Here is a 17,468-nt window from a genome sequence, read left to right as displayed (position 1 = left end):
TATTTTACTTTCAGGTATACAACATAGTGATTCAGTATTTCTACAGATTATACTCCAGTTGAAGTTATTGCAAAATAATGGCTGTATTTCCCTGTGCTATACAATGTATCCTTGTTGCTTATCTACTTTATACATAGAATTTTGCATTTCTTAATCCACTACTCCTGTCATGCCCTTCCACTGGTAACCACTAGTTTGCGTTCCACATCTGTGAGCCTGTTTCTTTTTGTTATATTTGTTTGGTTTATTTTTTACATTGCACATATAAGTTATAGCAGACATGGTGTGTTTTTTTCTGTTTTGTTTTACTAAGCATAATGTCCCCTGGGTCAATCTATTGTTGTTTAGTCACTAAGTCATATCCAACTCTTTTGCAACTCCACGGACTCTAGCCCTCCAGGTTCTTCTGTCCATGGGGTTTCCCAGGCAAGAATACTGTAGTGGGTTGTCATCTTGTCCAGAGGATCTTCCTGAATCAGGGATTGAACCCACGTCTCCTGCATTGGCACGGGGTTTCTTTACCACTGAGTTGCCAGGAAAGCCCCTGGGTCAATCTCCATTGCTGTAAATGGCAGAATTTCATTTATGAAATGAATTTATGGCTGAGTAATATCCCAGTGTGTGTGTGTTTGTATATATAATCCATTTATTTGCTGATGGACACTTAGGTTGCTCTTCAGTTCAGTTCAGTCGCTCAGTCGTGTCCAAATCTTTGCACCCCATGAATCGCAGCACGCCAGGCCTCCCTGTCCATCACCAACTCCCGGAGTTCACTCAGACTCACGTCCATCGAGTCAGTGATGCCATACAGCCATCTCATCCTCTGCCATCCCCTTCTCCTCCTGCCCCCAATCCCTCCCAGCATCAGAGTCTTTTCCAATTAGTCAACTCTTTGCATGAGCTGGCCAAAGTACCAGAGTTTCAGCCTTAGCATCATTCCTTCCAAAGAAATCCCAGGGCTGATCTCCTTCAGAATGGACTGGTTGGATGTCCTTGCAGTCCAAGGGACTCTCAAGAGTCTTCTCCAACACTACAGTTCAAAAGCATCAATTCTAAGGCGCTCAGCCTTCTTCACAGTCCAACTCTCACATCCATACATGACCAAGGAAAAACCATAGCCTTGTCTAGATGGACCTTTGTTGGCAAAGTAATGTCTCTGCTTTTGAATATGCTATCTAGGTTGGTCATAACTTTCCTTCCAAGGAGTAAGTGTCTTTTAATTTCATGGCTGCAGTCACCATCTGCAGTGATTTTGGAGCCCAGAAAAATAAAGTCTGACACTGTTTCCACTGTTTCCCCATCTATTTCCCATGAAGTGATGGGACCGGATGCCATGATCTTTGATTTTTGAATGTTGAGCTGTAAGCCAACTTTTTCACTCTCCACTTTCATTTTCATCAAGAGGCTTTTTAGTTCCTCTTCACTTTCTGCCATAAGGGTGGTGTCATCTGCATATCTGAGGTTATTGATATTTCTCCCAGCAATCTTGAATCCAGCTTGTGCTTCTTCAGTCCAGCGTTTTTCATGATGTACTCTGCATATAAGTTAAGTAAGCAGGGTGACAATATACAGGCTTGACGAACTCCTTTTCCTATTTGGAACCAGTCTGTTGTTCCATGTCCAGTTCTAACTGTTGCTTTCTGATCTGCAAATAGGTTTCTCAAGAGGCAGATCAGGTGGTCTGGTATTCCCATCTCTTTCAGAATTTTCTAGTTTATTGTGATCCACACAGTCAAAGGCTTTGGCATAGTCAATAAAGCAGAAATAGATGTTTTTCTGGAACTCTCTTGCTTTTTCCATGATCCAGCAGATGTTGACAATTTGATCTCTGGTTCCTCTGCCTTTTCTAAAACCAGCTTGAACATCAGGAAGTTCATGGTTCACATATTGCTGAAGCCTGGCTTGGAGAATTTTGAGCATTACTTTACTAGTGTGTGAGATGAGTGCAATTGTGCAGTAGTTGGAACATTCTTTGTCATTGCGTTTCTTTGGGATTGGAATGAAAACTGACCTTTTCCTGTCCTGTGGCCACTGCTGATTTTTCCAAATGTGCTGGCATATTGAGTGCAGCACTGTCACAGCATCGAGATGACAGCATCATCTTTTAGGATTTGAAAGAGCTCCACTGGAATTCCATCACCTCCACTAGCTTTGTTCATAGTGATGCTTTCTAAGGCCCACTTGACTTCACATTCCAGGATGTCTGGCTCTAGGTCAGTGATCACACCATCGTGATTATCTGGGTTGTGAAGATCTTTTTTGTACAGTTCTTCTGTGTATTCTTGCCACCTCTTATTAATATCTTCTGCTTCTGTTAGGTCCATACCATTTCTGTCCTTTATTGACCCCATCTTTGCATGAAATGTTCCCTTGGTGGCTCTAGTTTTCTTGAAGCGATCTCTAGTCTTTCCCATTCTGTTGTTTTCCTCTATTTCTTTGCATTTATCGCTGAAGAAGGCTTTCTTATCTCTTCTTGCTATTCTTTGGAACTCTGCATTCAGATGTTTATATCTTTCCTTTTCTCCTTTGCTTTTCACTTCTCTTCTTTTCACAGCTATTTGTAAGGCCTCCCTAGACAGCCATTTTGCTTTTTTGCATTTCTTTTCCATGGGGATGGTCTTGATCCCTGTCTCCTGTACAATGTCACGAACCTCATTCCATAGTTCATCAGGTACTCTATCTATCAGATCTAGGCCCTTAAATCTATTTCTCACTTCCACTGTATAATCATAAGGGATTTGATTTAGGTCATACCTGGATGGTCTAGTGGTTTTCCCTACTCTCTTCAATTTAAGTCTGAATTTGGCAATAAGGAGTTCATGATCTGAGCCACAGTCAGCTCCTGGTCTTGTTTTTGCTTACTGTATAGGGCTTTTCCATCTTTGGCTGCAAAGAATATAATCAATCTGATTTCGGTGTTGACCATCTGGTGATGTCCATGTATAGAGTCTTCTCTTGTGTTGTTGGAAGAGGGTGTTTGTTATGACCAGTGCATTTTCTTGGCAAAACTCTATTAGTCTTTGCTCTGCTTCGTTCCGTATTCCAAGGCCAAATTTGCCTGTTACTCCAGGTGTTTCTTGACTTCCTACTTTTGCATTCCAGTCCCCTATAATGAAAAGGACATCTTTTTTGGGTGTTAGTTCTAAAAGGTCTTGTAGGTCTTCATAGAACCGTTCAACTTCAGCTTCTTCAGCATTACTGGTTGGGGCATAGACTTGGATTACTGTGATATTGAATGGTTTGCCTTGGAAACGAACAGAGACCATTCTGTCGTTTTTGAGATTGCATCCAAGTACTGCATTTCAGACTCTTTTGTTGACCATGATGGCTATATCATTTCTTCTGAGGGATTCCTGCCTGCAGTAGTAGATAGAATGGTCATATGAGTTAAATTCACCCATTCCAGTCCATTTCAGTTCACTGATTGCTAGAATGTCGACATTCACTCTTGCCATCTCTTGTTTGACCACTTCCAATTTGCCTTGATTCATGGACCTGACATTCCAGGTTCCTATGCAATATTGCTCTTTACATCATCAGACCTTGCCTCTATCACCAGTCACATCCACAGCTGGGTATTCTTTTTGCTTTGGCTCCATCCCTTCATTCTTTCTGGAGTTATGTCTCCACTGATCTCCAGTAGCATATTGGGCACCTACTGACCTGGGGAGTTTCTCTTTCAGTATCCTATCATTTTGCCTTTTCATATTGTTCATGGGGTTCTCAAGGCAAGAATACTGAAGTGGTTTGTCATTCCCTTCTCCAGTGGACCACATTCTGTCAGATCTCTCCACCATGACCTGCCCATCTTGGGTTGCCCCACGGGTATAGCTTAGTTTCACTGAGTTAGACAAGGCTGTGGTCCTAGTGTGATTAGATTGACTAGTTTTCTGTGAGTATGGTTTCAGCGTGTCTGCCCTCTGATGCCCTCTTGCAACACCTGCCGTCTTACTTGGGTTTCTCTTACCTTGGGGGTGGGGTATCTCTTCACGGCTGCTCCAGCAAAGCACAGCTGCTACTCCTTACCTTGGACGAGGGGTATCTCCTCACAGCCTCCCTTCCTGACCTTCAACGTGGGATAGCTCCTCTAGGCCCTCCTGTGCCTGCGCAGCCACAGCTCCTTGGATGTGGGGTTTGTCCTCCCGGCGCAGCCCCTGGCCTGCAGCGTGGGGTAGCTCCTCCTGGCCACTGCCCCTGACCTCAGACGCGGGGTAGCTCCTCTCGGCTATTCCTGCACCTTCGCAGCCTGGCACTCTCTGCTGCTGCCCCTCACTTCCGATGTGGGGCCGCCGCTGTTCGGGCATGGGGTTAGGTTGCTCTTAGGAGTTTTAATAAAATGTGATGTTGGGAACAGTGGACAAGCTGGACACTTACTTTACAGTATGATATTGAAGACATCAACCATCTCTATTTTCCTCCTGTCTTCCCAGTACTTGCTAAGTGTCTAACACAGCTGGCTGCGATAATCCCCCTGACCCCTTTCCCTGAAGAAATACACTGGAATTCTGCGGGATGAGTGCAAATACTCTTCCTCTCTTGAAGGGTGAGTCTGAGGATTGCACACCTTCTCCCAGTCCTGCAGTGCTTGAGGTTGCTGAAATGCTATCACCCCCTTTCCTGATCCTCAACTCCCCTCCCCCCACCAAGCATTCCCACTGTTGTCAGGCGCCTCAGTGTTCTGAGTGAGATGACGCGGAAGTCTTTGGGTAGCAACCCCAAAAGGCTGGTGTGTTGGATGGATGCGTCACTGATTCCTTCTCATGCAGGGGAAATCGGGGGCTGAGTGGTCTGAGTACTGAGCTATAGAAGTTTGGGCACAGGGCTGTAACAGATAAACTGCTCCTCTTACCCATTATAAAGCATTTCCCCCGTCAGTTTTGTGCTCCCTTGGTGTCCTGCAGATTCTCACCTGGATTCTAGAGTTCCCATAAAGCATTTTGGCCCCGGTGTCTTTTCATCCATGTTTCTGTAGAGGGAAGAGAGCGCAGGACTGACTTCCTCTCCCACTATCTTTCTGAGGTTACTCTGAAGATTTAAACATGTATGGCAGGAGGGGACTTACAGCAGAGGGGCATTACTGACCAATAAAATGCTCTATTCAAATCATAAAAGGTTCTTTTATTTCCCTAAATGAGCTGCAGTTTTAGGATTATTTTTTAAGGTGACTGAAACGTGTATGTTTTATGATTTGAGGGTGCACAGGCTGTATGTGTCTGCATGTGTCAGGATCGGACTAGTTTGTGTTACCGCAAATGAATAAGCAAAGTCTCAGTGATCGAAAGCATCAAACGTTTATTTTTGAACTGACGTTCAGCACCAGGGCAGCTGTTCCCCAGGTGATCAAGGGTGAGAGAGGAGACAGATTCAGGACACTGGGCTCCCTTAGATGAGGCATTAGGAAAAGAAGAAAGACTGAAGAACCTGCTGGAAAGTCCATTCTTTGGCCTGAAATTGACACTCCTCATTTGTCACCACCCATGACCAATCACATGTTCCTTATGAACTACAGATGACTGTAATACTCCTGTGTGTTTGGAGGACTGGAGACATGGGTATGGGGGGCGATCTAAGGTGTCTCTCCCACAATAGAAGACAGTAAGTTAAAAAGATAAGATTTTTGCCAAGAATTGGCTAATTTCCTTCCATTAATTACAATATATCAGTGGAACAAATGGAATGGTTATGCTATCAAATTTCCTTATCTCGTATATAAATGGCAAAAATATTATATATTCATTTTTGTCAGTATGTTTCCATTAAGTTTTTTTAAAAGTTGGCCAAAAGTGGTCATCGAAGTCACATTGTTTGAGTTTAGAACTTGCAAATGTGAATATTTGCAAATTCAGAGAAATTGTAAACATACTTGAGATTAAGACTAATTACTTGAAGGAAAAAAAGAATGTTTTATATGTATGCCCAACATGAGTTCAGTTAGTGATTACACAACAATAGTAATGCACATGATTGCTAATACATTCAAATTCCAAACATGTAAAAATTAGGAAGCCAGTCTTTTGTTAAATAATGTAAAAATGTAATAATCAACATCTAATTAATCTACAGAAAACCCCTGGCATTTATAAATAAAACCAATTGCATTTCCTTTCTTAAGAAATAAATTATAACTGCATAAATAACCTTGAAAACCTCTGCTCTTGTTTAAGTGTTTGAATAATGAGGTATTTGGACAGAATAAGTAATGATTTGGGGAAAAAAGGATGCATACCCTTTGTTTTCTTATAAGATAGAGTAAAATGTTTTTTACCCTCTGTCTGTTGTGTTTAGTCACTTCAGTCTTGTCCAACTCTTTGTGACCCCATGGACTGTAGCCCACCAGGCTCCTTTGCTCATGAGATTCTGCAGGCAAGAATACTGGAATGGGTTGCCATTTCCTCCTCCAGGGGATCTTCTTGACCCAAGGATTGAACTTGTGTCTCTTATGTCTCCTGCATTAGCAGGTGGGTTCTTTACCACTAGCACCACCTGGGAACCCATCTGTCTATTAAATAAGATATATTTTCCTTGAAAACAAAACAAAAAAAATCCCTTGACTGTTTTACTATTATGTGATTTAAATAATTAATTCTAAGAAAACAGGTGAATTCTAGTCCAAAATCCTATGATAGCATTTATACTCAAAGCGACATAATTTACATGAAATTAAATACTTTTAAATTGAGAAATTGTTCCTACCAATAAACTGTCCATGCTGTTTGGTAGTCATTTCACTTATTTAAGCTTGTGAATGTTCGTATATTCTCTCAAGGATTTTAAATATATTTTCTGAGTAAAAGGTACTATATGTTTCCAACTACTTGGCACTTTTAAGCTCAGGGCCCAATTATATTCTGCATCCCCCACAACGGTGACTGCTAAGCCCTGGAGCTGCAAACATGAGTAACTCACGCAGGTCCTGTCAGCAGGGAATCGACACAGAGTGAATGTAAGGTGGAGAGACAGAGATGAACTGACACATGATGTCCATCTGCTATCATAAGCACTCTTAATTATCCAGAAAGATCTGGGGACACTTCACTCTGCATTTCTGAGTCACCAGTTTCTCATTTACAGGAAGGAATATACAATTATGCTGACCTAAATTTACTAATTTGTGAAAACCAACTGCTAGTGGTAAAGAACCCGCCTGCCAGCTCTGCCAGTCTCCTGCAGGAGACTTAAGAGACACTGACTGGTTCAATCCCTGGGTTGGGAAGATCCCCTGGAGAAGGAAATGGCAACCCTCTTGCCTGGAGAATCCCATGGATAGAGGAGCCTGGTGGGCTACAGTCCGTAGGGCCGCACAGAGTCTGACACGACTGAAGCAAGTTAGCACGACATGGATCAATCTAATTGGTGAAATGGAATATTTGTTTCACAATTCATAAAGACATGCTGCTGTTACTAATACTTGTTTATGTCCTTTTAGAATTAACAAGGAGATATATGTATATACATGTTATTATTTATTAATAGGCATTTATATTTAAATTTAGTTGCATCCATAGGTAATAGTATATAGCACTTCGGCAAGAGATAATTAATGACTTTTATAACCATAACTGCTCATCAGGTACAAGAACAATTGCTAATGAAAATTGATTTGGCCTGATATATTATATGTGTGAGTGTGTGTGTTTACTAATATGTATGTTTTTGACATAAAAACCCTAATAATTACATGAAAAATAAAATTAATGGTTTTTAATTAACTTTTGTTAATAGTTGACTGAAGGTAATAAAAGAATAGAGTGAGTAGATTACAAATAAAACACTATGGGCAGATTGTTTTTTTTTTATTATATATTTAATTTTATTATTTATTTATTTACTTATTATTATTATTTTTTTTTTACTTTACAATATTGTATTGGTTTTGCCATACATCAACATGCATCCGCCACGGGTGTACACGTGTTCCCCATCCTGAACCCCCCTCCCACTTCCCTCCCTGTACCATCCCTCTGGGTCATCCCAGTGCACCAGCCCCAAGCTTCCTGTATCCCGCATCGAACCTGGACTGGTGATTCTTTTCTTATACGATATTATACATGTTTTAATGCCATTCTCCCAAATCATCCCCGCACCACAGAGTCCAAAAGACTGTTCTTTTGGACATAGATGTATATCTATGTATACATCAATGTATACAGACATAGATGTATATCTGTGTCTCTTTTGCTGTCTTGCATACAGGGTGTCGTTACCATCTTTCTAAATTCCATATATATGCGTTAGTATACTGTATTGGTGTTTTTCTTTCTGGCTTACTTCACTCTGTATAATAGGCTCCAGTTTCATCAACCTCATTAGAACTAATTCAAATGTATTCTTTTTAATGGCTAATACTCCATTGTGTATATTTAACACAGCTTTCTTATCCATTTATCTGCTGATGGACATCTAGGTTGCTTCCATGTCCTGGCTGTTATAAACAGTGCTGCGATGAACATTGGGGTACACGTGTCTCTTTCAGTTCTGGTCTCCTCAGTGTGTATGCCCAGCAGTGGGATTGCTGGGTCGTATGGCAGTTATGCTCTGTGTTTAGTTATCTGATCATATTAGAGTAAAGCAGTCCAACATAGTGTTTATATGAAGCTGTTTATGAAGTGAGCTTAATGAATCTACTCCCTGAATTCATTCTCAGTCCAAGTTTATACTGACTGGAGAGCCTTGAGTAAGTCGTTGTCCTCTCACATCCTAAACTATATCATTTGGAACACAGCAATAAAAATAATAACAGTAAGAAGAGGAGCTATATCTACTGAGGAGGGTGGGTCAAAGAATGGAAGGTGCTACAATATATAAGCTATTTAATATATTTCCAACTCATAGAAACATGTCCATCACTTTGAACTATTTTTACTAGTAGTGATAAGGATAGCATAGACGCTAATCCTATCCCCTGAAGATAAAGAGGGGATTCCTGGTCCCTCAGGTGGTAAAGAATCTGCCTGCAGTGCAGGAGACCGGGGTTCTATCCCTGGGTCAGGAAGATCCCCTGGAGAAGGGAATGGCTACACACTCCAGTATTCTTGCCTGGAGAATTCCATGGACAGAGGAGCCTGGCATTGAATTTGTAATACTTCAATCAACCACTAGGATTAAAATTACTAAGATCTTACAAACCAGTTTGTTAGATTGATTATTAATAGACATATTTCAAGACCAAACATGGTCAGCTTGCTATTCTGCCTCACTTCAATTGATCAAGACAATAGAGAGCATAAAATTACATGAAATCAAAGCTTCCTAAACCAGAGGAAGACAAGACCCAGAGGACAGAGCTCATGGGAGCAGTTTATTTTGTACACCAAAAACAAAACCAGTGGCCTACCTTCCCTCTCTCTCCGTTTTACTCTCTCTTTTCTCAGTCTACAGCTCTCCTACCTCAGTAGTAAGGATAAAATATTACCTATCTGCTTAAGGTGGTGTGTGTTCCTCTGGAACATTTTTCATAATATCCACTGATGCATTGCCTAAACCTTTCTCTATAAAATATTTTACTCTTTATATCTCAGTTTCATTAATGGCAGTTACCCCTGTTAAGCCCTTAAAATATATTTTTAAATATGCTCTATCCCTTTATAAGATAGCATTTGTGAATTAAAAATAAGTTTCACAAGCCAAACTCCTTAGATGAATCAACATAAATTATCAAAATTAATGAAACTTTGCTGTAAATTATTGGGTTGGTAAAAAAAAAAAAAAAGAAAGAAGTCTGTTTGAGTTTTTCCATAAGATGTTATAGGAAAATTTGAATGAACTTTTTGGCCAACCCAATATGTTCTGTTTGGAAGTTGATAGAATTTTTTGTTCCCATTTAATGATGGTCTACTTAATTCACACAAAGAATTAGAATGCAACTTAAACATTTAAAAATGTAGATAAAATCCAAAGGGTAAAATTATTTAAAATAATAGAGAAATCAGGATAAAGAAACAGAGATAGAGATAATATTTATACAGATAAATGGAAACATTATGATCCCATGTAATAAAGGAAGACAGAATATTTGGCTCAAAGTTTCTAGTGGCCAGAGCAAAGAAAAAACATAATCCTTTTCAAAAGTTACAGCCCCTTTAAGATCCAAGGAACGTAGAATTACTGAACTTTCAGAAATTATATCATGAAAGAAGATATTCTGGTATTCTTTAATAACCAACATTTTTTCTTTTGTTATTATTTTACATTTGACCATTAGCTAAATGATTTAAAGTGAATAGCAGTTACAGGAAAATACAGTCATAAGGACAGTGGCTCTTTTCAGATACTGTTTGAGGCAACATGAGCTAAGTATAAACTGGTAATTAGGACCAATGCAAAGAAACACTCAAGTGTTTTTATAGTTTAGCAGGGGGTTTAGGCATGGCACCCCACTCCAGTACTCTTGCCTGGAAAATCCCATGGACGGAGGGGCCTGGTGGGCTGCAGTCCATGGGGTCGCTAAGATTGGGACACGACTGAGCGACTTCACTTTCACTTTTCACTTTCATGCATTGGAGAAGGAAATGGCAACCCACTCCAGTGTTCTTGCCCGGAGAATCCCAGGGACAGGGGAGCCTGGTGGGCTGCCGTCTATGGGGTCGCACAGAGTCGGACACGACTGAAGCGACTTAGCAACAGCAGCAGCAGGGGGTTTAGGACAGACTTTTTTGCATTACTGACACATATGGCAAATAGTACTAACAAATGTATACATTATAAATGCTTATAGTGTTTATGAAACCATTTAGTTTCTGGAAAACTTTTCAATAATTTGCTGCCAAGTATTGCTTTTTCTTTTCAAATTTAAAAAAATGCTTATAGAAGGACAGTTGTTATACCATAGACTATATGTGTGTTTTAAAGACTTAGTTTATATGGGCCTATATTACTTTCTCAATTATTAGAAATGTTCCGGTTATATATAATTTTTTAAATTTCCAAAATGCATCTTTATATTGGCTAATTGTTTAGGGCATTACCACACATGTGTTATTCCCCTTTAATTGCACCATGGACTTCTTTAAATCAAGAATCGTATCCTGTGGTCTTGGTTTTAATGTGTCTATAGGCACTCATCACGTTCTCATGATACTGAATTTTGCTGTCTAATTCATGGAATGATAACCAGTGAAATTTTTTGGAGTCTTAAGCATTTTCCAAGATAATTAATAACCATCTTCTGTATTTTCTTCAGATCATACAATCAAAGATTCATTCTGCCTACTTTTGCTGACATGAGGAAAACGGGAGTTGTTTTCTCTGCATAGAAAGATGCTCTTTCTCCCTCCTGACATTTCCGGCTTCTCGAATGTGATGGCACAGACAGTTTCCAATGAAAGCCTAAACCTGTGTTGACTGAGGCACAGATGCAAGCCATCTCTCTTAAACTTCACCTTTTATTTGCCTAAAGATTATCTGGAGCCAAAGTAACAGTCTCTCCTGTCTGAATATTTGAATAAATGGAGACACAAAGTACCAGACAACAACTTAATTCTGAATTTTAAAAAATTGGCATTAATCGCTCCTCTTTCCTGTATATATTCTCTCCTAATGCCACAAGTCACAGCAAATGGCTCATTAAACTTCAAGCAATGCTATGGAATGCTTGCTACCATTTATAGGCAATGCTCTCCAAAGTACAATTAGAGGAAGTATTATGACACAGAACAATGGAGACAATTATTTCTGAAGTTTATTAATGCTAATTAGCATATGGCATCTAAGACAGCTGCTGATACTTCATTGCTAAATACTGGGGGACTAATTAGTGTTTGATGTTAATTAGCTTCTTCTGCCGGTGCCCTGCCCTTAAATGCATCTGCACCGTCACCATCGGGCTATTAAAAGTCTGGCCCTCTGTTCTGTAGGAACATGATGTGGCATTTAGGAGTTCTTTTAGAGTATATGGCATCCTTTCTTAATATATATGCCCTGGATAGATTCCACAGAAGTTTCGATAATTAGCTAGTTATTCCACTCTTTATTTAAAACCTACTCATAAATCATAGATTGTTTTCGAAGTGCTAAAGGGAAGTTGTCTGCTGTTGTTCAGTCGCTCAGTCGTGTCCGACTCTTTGCGACCCCATGGACTGTGCCCCGCCAGGCTCCTCTGTCATTCTCTCTGGAGCTATTTGTAATTGTTCTCCACTTTTACTCAGTGGCACAGTGGACACCTTCCAACCTGGGGTGGGGCTCATCTTCCGGTGTCATATCTTTTTGCCTTTTTATACTGTCCATGGGGCTCTCTAGCCAGGACTAACACCCTGGAGTGGGTTTCCGTTTCCTTTTCCAGCGGTCCGTGTTTTGTCAGAACTCATTGCTGTGACGTGTGCATCCTTGGTGGCCCTGCACGGCATGACTCGCAGGTTCACTGAGTTAACAAGCCCCTTCGCCACTACAAGGCCGTGATCCAAGAAGGGGGCTGACGTGAGGACAGTCCTGTAATTCAGCTTGTATTTTACCATGACCTCTGATAGAGGAATAACTTCAAATGCTAGAGACCTCTGATCGAAGAAGTATCTGGGCTTAATTCATTTAATAACCAAATACATTGCCTGGGTCTGTCGGTGTACGCTCAATCTTTTATTGATGGTTGGCATTCATTATTAAACACATATATAAATTGTGTACACTTTCCCTATGAACCAGTTCAGTAACTTTCTTCACTTCTGATTCTTTTTTTAACTAAGACAAAATGATTTTTCTCCCTTTTAAAACATAAGAATGAATTTACCCATAAAACTCATCTTTTGAAAATTTCAAAGTTGAGGTGAAACCGATAATCTGAGAGTTTTCATGTTAGTCTTTAAAACCTTAAAAGTTGCTGTTAGTTTGCTTGTTTTTATAGGGGCTGTTGGGTGGGTGGGGGAATAACTGATATTAGTTAAATGAACTTCAGAATTCAGCTCCAAGTATGAATTCTGTGACTAGTAATACCACACTATTATGATGGTTTAAAATTCTAAAGATAATCTCTGATTTTATTTTTATACAGGGAAAATTGTTTTATGAAGATATAGGTGTGCAATTTGATTAGTTATAAAAAAGACTTAGTTATTAATAATTACCCTCAAATTTTTGCATGTTAGTTTATGGCTTTTAGATATTTTGATACTTTCGCAATTGGTATGAATCTATTATGGCTCTTGGCATTAAAAATAAAGGATTAAAACAAAGGTATCCACAGTGGAAATTGTACATAACACTACAATGTATTTAACATTTAATGGCCAGAAAATATGCAAAAGGACAAAGAAAAATAGTGAAGAAAAATAACTTATATTCAAGATATAAAAAAATACCCACTATAATTTTTCTAGGTTGATTTTCTCATTGAGATCTTTGAGCTTTGGAAAATAAGGGATAGACCCACAAAATAAGCTTGGCTTTTTATTTTCTTTATTCTTTTCACCTTACAAGTTATTTTTTGTCATCTCCTTCATAATTTTTACATTCCTAGTTGGAAAGTAAAATATAAGTTTCAATAAAGATTTCAGGAGGTCAAAAACGATAGATACAAAACTTAAAACATAATTGCCTATTTTAGAACTCTAAGTAGTGAAATATGGAAATACATAACTATAATTGAGATAGTATGGTGAAAACAGTAACAGAGTTGACTCTTAGTATATTTGTGGCACTGGGACTCAAAGTGTCAGCTTCCTTGTCCATAAAATTAGGATTATTCTGTTCACATAGCAGAGTATTTAATAGTATGTTCTCTGACTGCCAGGCTCCTGCTTCAAGGGGTTCTTTTTCAAGGGTCTGTGCCCTGGTGGCGTGTCTCAAGCTTTTCCAACTGTGAAGTAACTGTGATGAATTTGCCAGCATGTCTTATACCAGAGACTCTAGGACAAAAGGCTAAGGGAGGTATTAAAATGCAGATACTTTACATGTGATATGAATTGCACATAATTCATATGTGCAATATGAATTATTTACCCCAATTCTGGTAATATCTCTCCCTATACTGAGAAAGTGTTTGATCTCTTTCAACATTCTAGCAAGTCAGTGACCCCAAAGTTGAATTTCATAACAGATGCTAGTCAGTAGTCCCACAGCTGAGTTCTAAGGTTATTGGAGACTTAACACTCAAAATTTAAATTAACTATTACCTTAGTATTATTTAGGATGGAGGGTATCAACCAAAATAGATAATGTAGGAGCTGCAAAAATAAGAAGAGTGTATTTAGAGTCTTAAGCATTGCAGTTTGGAAGACATAGATTCAAATATCCCTGAAAGAATGTTTCCAGGAAGAGAAAGCATCAGGGGCTTATAAAGAATTGTTACTGACTGACATAAGTCAGAAAGTATTTGTCCTTGAAGAATGGCCAATTGGTTTAGGATAGGGGTTCAGGGCTTTTTCCCTGGTAGCTCAGTGGTAAAGCCCCTGCATGCCAATGGCGGAGACCTGAGATGCAGGTTCAGTCCCAGGGCTGGGAAGATCCCCTGGAGGATGGCATGGCAACCTACTCCAGTATTCTTGCCTGGAGAATCCATGGACAGAGGAGCCTGACAGGCTACACTCCATGGGGTTGCACAGAGTTGGGCATGACTAAGGTGACTCAGCAGCAGCAGCAGCAGCAGCAGCAGGGGTTCAGTAAGTAGACAGACTATTGTGAGTTATTTTAGGTTGAGTCCAGTATCTTGAGTTTCTGGCAGGTGTTCTAGATGACTTCATCAGGTGAAAGGTCAGGTTACATCCAGGCCAAGATGTGTATAAGTCATCCTTCTTAATGGCCTCCAAGCTGTTTTACATTTTGGTGGGAGATTTAGTATTTATATATATTTATTTCCCTTTTTATTGAAGTTTGATTGATTTATACTATATTAATTTCACATGGTCAATTTTTAAATATATTTTAAATAGATATATCATTTTAAGTTTTTATAAGATGTTGGCTATATTCCCTATACTGTAGCATATACCCTTATAGCTTATTAGTTTTATCTATGGTAGTTTTTAGCTCTTAATCCCCTTCCCCTATCTTGTCCCTCCCCACTTCCCTCTCTCCATAGGTAACCTAGTTTGTTCTCTATCTGACTTTATTTTAGAGAGCTCTTTTACTTCAATTAGATTTTTCTTTCATAAGGGATAAGAAAAATTATCTTAAAATATGCGACCTGTGAAAAACCTACCATTAATGAATTCTGGGCTTCTCAAGGGGCTCGGTGACAAAGAATCCACCTGCCAATGCAGAAGATGCGAGTTCAATCTCTGGGTAAGGAAGATCCCCCGGAGTGGAAAAGGGCAACCCACTCCAGTACATTTGCTGGGAGATTCAACCTACCATTAGATAATTCTACTCTAGTTCACATTCTGGAGAAGAAAATGGCAACCCACTCCATTATTCTTACCTGAAGAATTCCGTGGACCAAGGAGGCTGGCAGGCTACAGTCCATGGCATTGCAAAGAGTAGGATACCACTGAGCGACTATCACTCACTAGTTCATAATCAGAAATAAACAAGTGATAGAAAATAAGTACCACTGAGCCATTTGACTGAGTTTTGAAAAGTTACTAGTCCTTGAACCAAGAAGATCTTAACATTGTCCTCATCTTCCCTAAACTAGGGTATTTGCTTTAGAATGCACTTTAATTATCTCTCCCTTTGGGATGTCAGTCCTTCTGGGCCTCCTGTGGTTTTTTAACACAGGAATGTCAGACACCAGGAAGCCATCCCTTAGGGAACCATTTTTCCATCCTGTGTTTCGATCTCCCCATGTCCCTGGAGGGTAGGAGCCCAACTCACCACTTTTTACAGTTTTTCTCAGTGAGCAAACAGAGGGCCGGGTCCAACCCGCTAAACTACCCCTTCCTCCCGTGCTTTTCTACTCATTCAACCCAAAGCTCAATCTCTCCAGCCTTTTGTTTCAGGAGAGTCCAGTTTCATCACTCTACCCTGTTGCATTAGTGTTGCATCAAGTTTTCCTTGACATTTAACTGTTTAGTGAAGCTTTCTTAACACTCTCAAGAACTGATCTTATAAAAATATGGAATTTTAGATGTATAACAATATTGAAAACATATGCAGGGTGCTTTGTCTTTGAAACATTTTTCTTAAGTTGAATGTGCACTAAATATCTTTGACTTGTGAAAACTAAAAAAAAAAAAAAAAAGAAAAAGTTTTCACAACAATTTGAGTGTAAGAAGTTATTACTGCTCTACCTAATAAGAGTTTAATAATAAGTTTTCTAAGAATTTTCTATCTCCAGTGGTATAGTTTTGATACTTAGTATTATAGAAATATGCCTTTAATTACAAAGTTGAAGCCTAATTTTCAGTTTTGCTTTGGTTATCTGTCTTTGTTAGAAAAAATAGGTGATTTATTTTATATTAGGTTATATCCCTGGTGTCAGATTATCACATTCAGTTAAACACCTCCTCCCTAAAGTCCGCTCTAACCTTTGAACTGCACTATTATCCTTCTGAAGATTTCCAAAGGTTATAGCAATTAGAATATACTATGTCTTTGCAACTAAAATTCAAAAGGTCTATTTTAATCATGATACTTTACCATAGATCAATAGCCCCCATTAAAAGGATTCTTTTTTTTTTTTTTTTCCTTTCTCCTGACCCTGCTTGGACTGCACTTGGTGTAAGTTGAAAATCAGATATTGCTAAAACTTATCTAATTATTTTCTTCCACTGAAACAGCTAATTTAGCTTGTGGAAAAATAAAGGACCTCATACTTTTTTTTTAAGAGAAGAATTTGGCCTCTGCCTGGATCTATGTAGATTAATTATTTTAATGAGGCAATGTGTCCAGAATGGGTGAAAATAGGGGCAGTGACAAGAGCTGACTTTGAGGGTGTTATGATTTGTAAGCACAGGCAGAGAAGTAGGGACCTGTGGTTTTCAAGGACCACAGCAGCTTTTGCCCTCTGCCACTCCATTGCTGTTGAGGGCTTTACTCTGTGCACTTCCTCCAGACAGAACCATATCTTCATCCCAGAAAGGCTCATAAAATCTGCACACGAGTCTGGGAGGAACCCTCTTATCCCACTGTGAAGTTTTCTAGGGCTATTTAAATAAGTCCTGGGAAGTGAATGGTTTCTGTGTCATGAGTAGTCACTAGGTGTTAATTGGTCTAATATATAATTGTCTTCACTGCAACTCCTTAAGGCAAATCATTTCTGAAAAATCACAAATGAAACAAGAGATGCAAAAATGGTGGGTATAAATAGATCCACTGACATGTTTGCAAATAAAAAAAATCTGACACATATTTCTATAATATTCCTATCTGAAATAGTATTGTTCTAAGATGAATCAGACCCAAAATGAAATTAATTACTGTCTTTCTGAACGTTGAGCTTATTTTCAAGCACCAAATGATTAACCTAAGGTACATAATTAGGTTGATGATTTATACAAACTCTGGTGACTTTGACAAAGTCCTTCAATTCTTAAAGTGCTTTAAGTAGCAGGTGCAAGGATGCCATTCATGTCTGGTTGCTCATTCATCTTCAGAGAAAATAC

The sequence above is a fragment of the Bos indicus x Bos taurus genome, chromosome 24 (assembly GCF_003369695.1).
Source record: "Bos indicus x Bos taurus breed Angus x Brahman F1 hybrid chromosome 24, Bos_hybrid_MaternalHap_v2.0, whole genome shotgun sequence".
Taxonomy (NCBI): Eukaryota; Metazoa; Chordata; class Mammalia; order Artiodactyla; family Bovidae; genus Bos; species Bos indicus x Bos taurus.
Note: the sequence above shows the minus strand (reverse complement) of the source record.